The 8,923-nt window shown below is 45.0% G+C and overlaps 1 protein-coding gene across 2 annotated transcripts in view; it reads left to right on the forward strand.

The window, feature by feature from the left end:
* PPM1L (protein phosphatase, Mg2+/Mn2+ dependent 1L) overlaps positions 1-8,923 on the forward strand; it is a 107,586-nt gene that overhangs the window by 82,412 nt on the left and 16,251 nt on the right. The window lies entirely within an intron of this gene.

Genomic DNA, 8,923 nt, shown 5'->3' on the forward strand with positions numbered 1-8,923 from the left:
CAGTCATCGAGGTGCGGCCTCACCAGTGCCGAGCACAGGGGTAAGATCCCTTCCCTGTCCCTGCTGGCCACCTTTGCAAAACCCTTCGTTCCACCCACAATTGCTGGATTTTAGTACTGAAGTGAGCATCTTCAGTCTTGCTGCCCCTAGTTTTGCCATATCATGTACGAAAAGCTAATATTTGTGTTCTTTTGAAAACATTGTAATAGGAAAATCATTGAGAAGAAAATATATTGTAATAACGTCAAGAACATGCACAGGGATTTACGATCTAAGGGCACTGCCGTGTTTCTGGAGATGGCTTGCGCTCTTGCACACGTCTTTGCGTCATCTGTCCTTGCGCTCTGCCCATTTGCAGCAGTGTTCAGCTCGTGCTAAGCCCTGCTTTGCATGCACAACTGCATGGCACGCCACAATCCATCACTGTTAGCCTTTTCCATTATTTCCCAGTGTTTGAATTATACATGGGGAGATGTAGGAGGAAAAAGGAGCAGGAACAAAAGGAGGCTTTCTGTTCTCAAGCGAAGCTTTATTTAAAACCCTATCCATAATCTGTAACAACCCATTAAGGTAAAGAAGTTGCTCATAAACAAGCAAAAACTGGCTCTTCCTCGTGCCTTAATACCTTTCTAACAGTGGCAGTGGCCAAGTTTCAGCGATCTGGGTGCTTTTTGCTCCCTCTGTGCATCTTTTCCAGGCGGTTCTGGGATTACGGGCTGCAGTGGCTGTCTGCCAGAGGCTTGAGTCTGTCTTTGGAAAGGTGTTCGCCTGGGCACCAGCTGCCAGTTGGATTTCCTGATCTCATACAAAAGTTTCCCCAAACTGTGCTGTTTTCACTCAGCCACATGCCAGGAGGATGATTTCCAAGGTGACAGCTCTGCCCCAAAAAAATGGACGTTCGGCAGATGATGAGGTTTTGCTTTTGCAAGTGGGCAGAGTAGGGTTTGATACAGAGAATTGTCAGATACAACTGGAAAATATAGAAGGAAAAAAGTACAGTCTGAGGTGATTTTTGGCTGTTAGCCCCTGAGTTTGATTAACCTGAAAAGGGGAAAAGTCACCAGCTTGATATAACCTGCCACCCTTCCTTGAGCCAGCCAGCCTCAATTTACAGCTCAGTAAAATCTGCATCGGTGAATTTTGTGTGTTGGATAGTGGAGGGGATGGGGACCAAGGGAGGATCTTGAATTAAATCACAAACCTCCTTAACTGTGTGTAATTCTGGTGCGTTATTGCTCCTCCGCCCCTTTTTCCCTCCTCGTCTCGCTCCCACTCTTCTGCCAGCGCGGGAAGTACAGAGTGAGATCGCAATCCCTTTGGACGGGGTACATGTTTGTGTTTGTAATTTGGCGATACACCTTGGGCACCGAATAAATAACTCTTAAACACCTCCTTGCTGTACAGCTCTGCCAGCGTACTAATAAGTTCCTTATTTGTTCAGGAGTTAACGTGAGTGATCTGTCATGGGAGTCCCTCAGGGCCAGCTGAGAGCGCGGCAGATATTTGCAGTGGCCCTTCCTGAAATTAGCTGCAACCTGATAGACAGTCCTGCGGCCGAGGGGTGTTAGTCCTTTGTAAAACCCGACCCCAGGAGCCGAGGTGTAATGCAGTCGTAGTGAAAACCATTTGTTGGATATGACTGCCAGCCGCAACGGGGATTTTCGAACGGCGCCGTTAAGGCTGAGTGATGCGGAGATGCACGCAGCATCTGTAAGCTCACTGTTAGTTACACTGTTGGTGAAGGATTTGCTGATTATATGTATTGAGTTCAGTTTAGTGCTTACCTGCTGACACCTTATTTATAGCTGCTGCTTTAAGGCTGGTATTTATGGCTCAGACAACTCAGCAAAGTGCAGGTCAACTCCTGGGGTTCAAATGAAATTTTGCAGCCTTGATCCTTTATGCAGGACTGAGATAAAGCCAGAGATGTCACAGGACTCAGCACAAATTGGATGCTTTGAATTATTTTGGTGGGTTGTTTTTTTTCCAAGTGGGATTTTCATTTTGCTCCTACTTTTTCCAGGCCTCGTTACAGTTGAATGTCGCTAATAAAAGCCTGTTGAGCATCTAGCATAACATTTTCTTACTAGATAAGGTCAGTTGTGCTCTTACAGTGCCTGGTGGGGCAGCATGTGGAGCAGCAGCATTGCTGACCTCATTGCCGATAGTTAAAATCACCAAGCACCGGCTGTCCCTGCGCCACCACCGGCAAACTTCTGTGTGGCTGAAAATATGGGGTGGATCCTGCAGCAGGTCGGTATCAACCAAACTCCCTCAAAGCCAGCTAGTGTCATAAACGTAACATCTTTAATATCTTCAGCACTGTGATTGTGGAGGGGTTTATTTGTCTGAAATTGCTAAGAGGATGGAATTCCCTTTTTTTTGGTGTCATCAGTTCTGCAGACTATGTTTTACACTGAAATTTGATATGTTTCCATAATGGGAGATGCAAAGCTGTAGAAGATTTCTAATGGATCCATAGAAGATCTGTCTTACAGATCACAGAATTTGGGACAAATCTTAACAAAGCAGACTACCAACACTTTTAGTAACTTTTATTTTTAAAAAAAAACTCTTACCCAACTCTGTCTTAGAAAAGTTAAGGTATTGTTATTTTGAGGGAATACCCTTATCTTTCCCAATGGAAAACTTACAGCTCCTTCCTGAACACCCTGCGTTCAGGAGCAGCTTTTGTTAACAGAAGTGGGTATTTTGCAGGGCTTGGAAGAGTGATAGCCTCCGGCTCCTCTTCTGCTAGCCGTTTGATCCGACGGAAATCCCACCGTTTGTTCTGGCATTGGATACCTCTAGTTCACAGGACATAAATTAGACGGAACCGCCCCTAGATTTTAGTTCTGCTGTAGAGGTCTAGAAATTGAAGAATACATGTTCAACAACGGATCAGGAAAAAAAAAAAAGGATTAGTTGTCATTCCTGTTTGAAAGCACTGACTTTTGTTTTTCAGTTTATACAACCTGTGCTTTTCAGCAAGGAGAAGCTGCTGCTCGCCGTCGTTTCAGCACAGTAAATGATCTGGGGCTGCGCTTCGTCTGCTCTGCCTGACGGCTCTAAACCTCGCGCTAAGCTGGAGCCTAGCTGAGTAGAGCTATTGTAGGAATATGGTTTGCAATAGCAGGAGCAGGATCCCTATGTATATATGCTACATTCCGTGATCTCCTACAGTCATTTGGGTTTCAGGAGCTCTTACAATCAGAAGAATTCAGACTTTGCAGCTTGTGTGCGAATGCTCGCGTTGCACTGACCACACAGACTGTGTTTCAGCCCGGGGATATTGAAGGCTCACAGGGAAGTGTCAGCAAGAGGTTTCTTTTCCTCTCATGAACAGACCTTAGCGTAGGCATTTTTTCTTGTCGTATAGCTGTAAGGCTGCTCGGGAGTTTTAACTGCTGCAGAACGCCTGAGCCCATCCGCAGAGGAGATTGCACGTGTGGTTTTCTGCTCTTTAATTAGCCCGGTGACATGCAGAAATTTCTAACCAAAAAAAAATAAACTGTTTTCAACATATTTCTACTTCTAGTGTATTAAACAGCTGAGTGGGATGTTCAGGTGAAACTAAATATGGGAGCGATGCCAAGAAACCGACTTTTGAACTGAAATGGAAATTCCCTTTGTATTAAGATTATTTTTCATAAGGACAAGAAATTAATCACGCAGTGCTAGGACAGTGCGAAGGTGGGAGCGCTCCCCGCTTCCGCGGCGGTATTGATGAGGCGGTGTCAGAGCAGTCTGGAAGATGGAGAGACTGCCCAAAAGGGATTCTGTTTTTCAGTAATGAACTTTTGTTACCTGATGCACAAAACTTACTTCCAGCTCTTCTTTTGCTGCCTGGAAGGCACTTTTAGGTATTTTTTTTACATAGCTTCATCTACATGAGTCTGATAGTTTGTAAGTATAACTCAAATTACTGTGTATGATAAATATAATATGATTAATGATCAACAGGATTGAGTTATATATACATACTTATTGATTAGACAGGGAAATATGACCAATCTAAATAGAAATACAATATGGTTCTCTGTTTCAAATATAAAATCTTAAAATAGTACTGCACACAGCCAGGTAGGAATAGTTTCATGATGGAAATTCAGCGACAAACTTAGAAAGATTTGAAATGATTTCTAGAGATTTTGAAGAACCTGTTGTTTCTTTTAATTTATTTTAAAAGAGGGAGTTCTTTTAAATTTAGGGGAAAAAAAACCATTATGTTGAGGTGATTAACGAATTATGAGACCTTAAATTTTCAGGATGGCTTTTTTTTTAGGTCTGTACTTTACAGAATTGACTTTTGCAGATGAATTTTGTTAACTGAAAGAAGGGGCAGGTGTGGCTCATTTGTAGCAAACAACAGCACTGAGGGGATTCAAGGATGAGTGCCTGATGGTGTGTGGGCTGTTCAGTCCATATACCTTGCAAGACATTTGAGGAAAAGGAGGTGGATACTTTAAAAATGCACGTGTGTTTTTGAAAGGTGTTGTGAGCGATAGTGTCTCTTTTCGTTCGCAGGTGGGTTAGCTCAGTAATTTGCCAAAATTGTGTAGGATTTTGGAGATTATAATAGCATTTTCTCTAACCTGCGTAGCTTCTGCTAAAAAAATTATGTAGCTATATAAACATTTCAATAACCTATAAAGAGGTGAGGGATGAAGAAGTTTTAATGAGCACAATTAGCTTGGCCTTTTCCAAAATCTTTGATGAAGGCTCAATGTCACTGGAGAAGCTGAAAATGCATGTGAGAAATGGTGCCTTGGATTAGAAACCAGCCAAGGAGGAGGCACACAGATCATTGCGATCCAGCAAAAGGTTTTACAGTGATCCCACCTCAATTACAGGTTGTTGGGATCATTTTTTTTTCAGTTTGGAGAACTGTTGTTTTCAGTCCTGATTTGTCCCTCCTCGTCCCTGCGGACACGGTGCTTTGGGGAGCATCAGGGCAAGGAAGGGGCTTCAGCACCTGCAGCTCCTGCAGTTCCTTTCACTGCTGTAGCACAAATGAAAGGTGAATGTCTGCTGCTTGGTTTTATCATTGCTTATCTGTAAGATATGCAGTGGGTAATTAGATTTATTTGTATGGCTTTTGATTAGAAGTGGTGGGTCACTTGGAGGGCACGTGGAGGCGGCGTTTCATGATCTCGACGGTCTCACAACACCTTTCCTCCCTCCTCATCCTTTTTTTATCTGTATTCCTGGGAAGCAAGAGACTTCCGTACCCTCCCTCATATACTTACAGTGTTTTTCTGAGTCTTGCCTACTCCACAGGCTATAATCAAAATTTTATTTGCATTGCCTGAGGGGGTATGTGCCGAGCGTGTAACATAGACATTCAGGAGACACATGGCTGGTCTCGACGGGAGGAGCTGAGGCAGATGGGCACAGAGGACAGCTATATTAATGATAAAAACGTCACATATCTGCCCTGAGAACTACAGGAGTCTTATTGTTTAGGATTTAAAGTCCGTGTAAGGCAAGTGCAAATGCACGGTCTATAAATGAGACAGAAGCTACATGCAGTGTGAGTCGCTACTGGAGTGTAAATATAAATCTGTATTCTTTTAATCCTGCTTCTTGCGCTGTTCTGAATAATTCTGTTTCCTTCTAGAGATCATTGAAGCTCGAAAATAGTAGTTCTAGCTTAATTATTGTGTGAATTCCAGCTTGAGCACTGTTGAAAAAAGATGGGAGGGAGTTTTTTGAGTTGTTTTTTTGGTTTTTAATCAGTCCAGGCAAGTAAGTACCGAATTTCTTGATGTGCAGTCTCTCTGAATGCCTTCCTGCTCAAAGGCTATGCTAGACCTCAACCCTCTGGCACTCAGGCATCTCCAGCGTGCTGGTGTACACCATCCCTGTGCAAAAGGGGACCCCAGACTAACCAAAAAGCAGTTGTGTGGGTTGATTTAACATACCTCCCATCCGACTTGGAGTCACTGAGAAGGCAGCACTGGTCAGAGCTGTATGGCTTTCCCGTGTGGGCTGTACCCGGCAAGCCCAAGCAGGTAGCGCAGGGCTCATGCTGTGTGAATAGAAAATTTTCCCCAGCTCTGAAAGGCCGACTGCGCAAGCCGCATCCGAGCACCCAGGATGTTCCCTTTCTGATTAGGGTTACTGGGGATCTTTTTCCCCGCAGCTTCACAGTGCTCCCTCCTCCTCCTTCTGCAGCCCGTCGCGGAGGCTGCGCATCCTTCGCCTGCAAAGCTTTGTGCACTTCCAGTCACTACCTTGTCGTTTGCTGGTCTCTTTGCACATCAGTCAGTCTCTCTCTAAAAATTAATACTGGTTACATTTGGGTTTTTTCCTTCTCTTCTCACTTTGCTTTGTTTCCAGAGATGAGAGCAGACTAATTGCCTATTGTGTAGACTTCTGTTTAATACAGAGGAACTGTCACAAGCCCTACCTGTGCGGGAATTAATGTCGCTTTTAGCCCTCCGGGGTTTAATGCTTTCAGGCCAAACGCTAAGAGGACAGTGTTGGTCTCTCCGAGTGATGATAGTCTCTGTTTCTGAGGTCACCTCATCCAAAACGGGCTGTGGGAGATGGTCAGTGAAAGCGTTGGGATAAATATCTGCAAAGAAAACAGGCTGATCTTTTAGTTGAGAGAAGAGACCACTCTAGAATGGAGAAGCAAGGCTGCAGAATGACGGCGGGGCCGGTCAGAGGCTGAACTTGAGAGAGGAGAGGGGTGAAGGGGTCTTCAGAGACACTTGCGATTAGAGAAGCAATGGGGAAGACTAGGAGAGAAGCGTCTCGAGGACAAGCGCTGATCTGGCTGTGCTGGAGGCAGCAAGAGGGATGAGAGGAGCTTGCTGTCTGTGCTGCGCCCGGAAAACGCTGTGTTGGAGGAGGCGTAGCGTGGAGCTGGAGGGAGGGAAAAACTCAGGCAGTGACCACAAATGGCACCTGCAGTGAGCTTACAGGTGAGAGAGGAAAGCAGCGGTAGCTGTAATGATGGTTTTTTAGAGGAGCGTTACGAAGATGTGCTGCAAAAGAGCCAGAGAAGCTTAGGGATGAGGTGGTAGCGAATAAAAAATGTTAAAATCAAGTCACTAGAGTAGGAAGACAGGGCGATGGGAGGCAGCACATGAGCAACCTTGGCACATGTGCAAACGGGGATGCAGTGGTTCAAACGTCGGAGGGGGGAGTCTCATTTCTGTTTTGTCTGAGAAAGAGACTCTGTGTGAAGAGGCATGGGAAAGGTGGGGAGGACTGGGAAAAGCAGCGAGAAGACACGTGTGGGAAGGACAGTTGTTTAGGAGGAAGAGGCTTGGCCAAGGACTTCTGCTGTTTAAGAGCCTGAGGTGAGGGCAGGGTGGAGGTGTGATTTCTCCTGGAGGGATGGGCAAGGTTCAGGGTTGATGAGGGGGAAGAGGAAGGGGTTACATGTGCTGACGACATGAGAGACTGGGAAAACAGAAGGGAAACTCAGCAAAGAGGGGGGAAAGAGGGGATGTGGAGAGCACCTGGTGAGATTAACTGCGCTTTTGCTAATGGATTAGGATGAAATGAGGGCGCTGGGGGAATTTCAACCAACTTGGGCCATCTGGAGCCCAAGAGCTCATCCTGAGCTGCCCCGCCAGCAGGGGTCTGGAGCCAAGCATCAGCAGGATTTTTGGATGCTACACACAAAGCACAGGATCTCCAGCGGCCACAGGGTGAGCTGGATCGTGCCTGGGCTCTCTAATGCCTTTTAATGTGTTAATCAGGTCTTGTTTGCACTCTGGTGACTTTCCCTCCTTTCAGTAAAGCGGTTATCTAAAAACTAGTAGAGCCAGTGCAGCCTTGACTTTTACAAGGTGCTTTGTCTGATACTAAAATACAACACCAATAATCTTACCTGACTTAAAAAAAAAACCCAACCAAACAAAAAAAACGCCTATCTCTGCAGCCAGTATAGTACAGGTTTTAAATTTTCTGGTGATTTTCTTTGTAAACTGCTCAGCAGGGTATTATTCAGCCAGCTGCATCAAGGGACTAATATAACATGTGTTCTCAATTTTGGACCCTTTATGTTGGGAATTTTCCGTTGTGCAATTGCATTAAATCTGAGGCAGCTGACAAGAGCGCGATGTTTTCTAACTCTACACAAGGTTAAATGGCTGAAATAAAAATAGATGGAAAAGAAAACAAGGTACAATAAGTTTGCCTTCTCATGTAATGGCAGGAGGTACCGTGAGGTCAGGGACTTAAGGATAGCCCAGCCATCAGTCAGGGACCGTGAAACAACTGAGCCTTCCTAAATCACTTTGGAAATTATCTTCTGTTTCAGACGCTCATTCTCTTTCATTCACACAGATCATATAACTGAGAAGACTGTTCCAAGTTATCATTTTTATATAAATTGTGGTAATAATGACTATATTTGTGAAGCATTTTACTTTCTAAACGCCTGGGCTGCAGGATGTTATTTGCAGTATTTTCCTTACTAGGAGATGTATGATTTTTTACTACTGCCTGTAGGAAAAATAGATGCTGTGCTGGTGTCCCTGGGAGGGGGGAAGGCAATCTGCAAAGCAGTGGGGTGGTCTCAGACACGGGAGAGTCAACAAATTCACAAATGTCAGGCCAAGGCAGCAGCTCAAGGTAAAGCCCAAGCGCTGATCTTCACCCAGAAGCATCAGTCGGGTGGTGGATCATGGAGGTTTGCAGCCTCCTCTGCAGCTCGTGGGTCTCTGTCCTGCAGCACACCAGGATCCTTCTGGAGTTCGTTTCGGCTCTGTGTTCCCCCATTTTACATCTGACAGGTTTTGTTTTCAGCCCAAATTGCAAAGGTGGCTGTTCTTTTTCTCTCTGAAATTTAGATGAAATGGCAGAGCAGCTTCAGCAGGTACCAGCCCTCTCGTCTCTTGCAGATTGTCAGCACGATGCTGCTTGAACGTTTGTTAAGGAAAGTTTCATAAATGAAAGCAAG

Source organism: Strix aluco, chromosome 9 (genome assembly GCF_031877795.1).
Source record: "Strix aluco isolate bStrAlu1 chromosome 9, bStrAlu1.hap1, whole genome shotgun sequence".
Lineage (NCBI taxonomy): Eukaryota > Metazoa > Chordata > Aves > Strigiformes > Strigidae > Strix > Strix aluco.